Raw genomic sequence first — 330 nt, forward strand, 5'->3', positions numbered from 1 at the left:
GGTGGGTTCAACGTTATCAGCACGCGCAGTAGTAGTTTATCGTCGTGGTAGTTGCGGTGGTAGTTGCGGTGGTTGTGGTCGTAGTCGCGGTCCGTCTCTTGGCTCCTTGGAGGTGGGAGCGCGGGCTCGTTATCGAGCACCGGCTGGGTTGCACTGCCGCTGGGCCTGGCTGGGCCGTGAGTCGATCGCCCTGAAGTCGTCCATCGTCGGGTAGAGGAGGGTGGTAGGAGACTCGCGAGAAACCGGCCGGCAGCGGAACTCCGCTTCCTAGCGACCGATGCCTTTGGAAGAACTGGTCACGCAACTAACTACGGCAGCGCACTCGCGACG

The sequence above is a fragment of the Ceratosolen solmsi genome, unplaced genomic scaffold, assembly GCF_000503995.2.
Source record: "Ceratosolen solmsi marchali unplaced genomic scaffold, CerSol_1.0 scaffold23, whole genome shotgun sequence".
In the NCBI taxonomy this organism is placed as follows: Eukaryota; Metazoa; Arthropoda; class Insecta; order Hymenoptera; family Agaonidae; genus Ceratosolen; species Ceratosolen solmsi.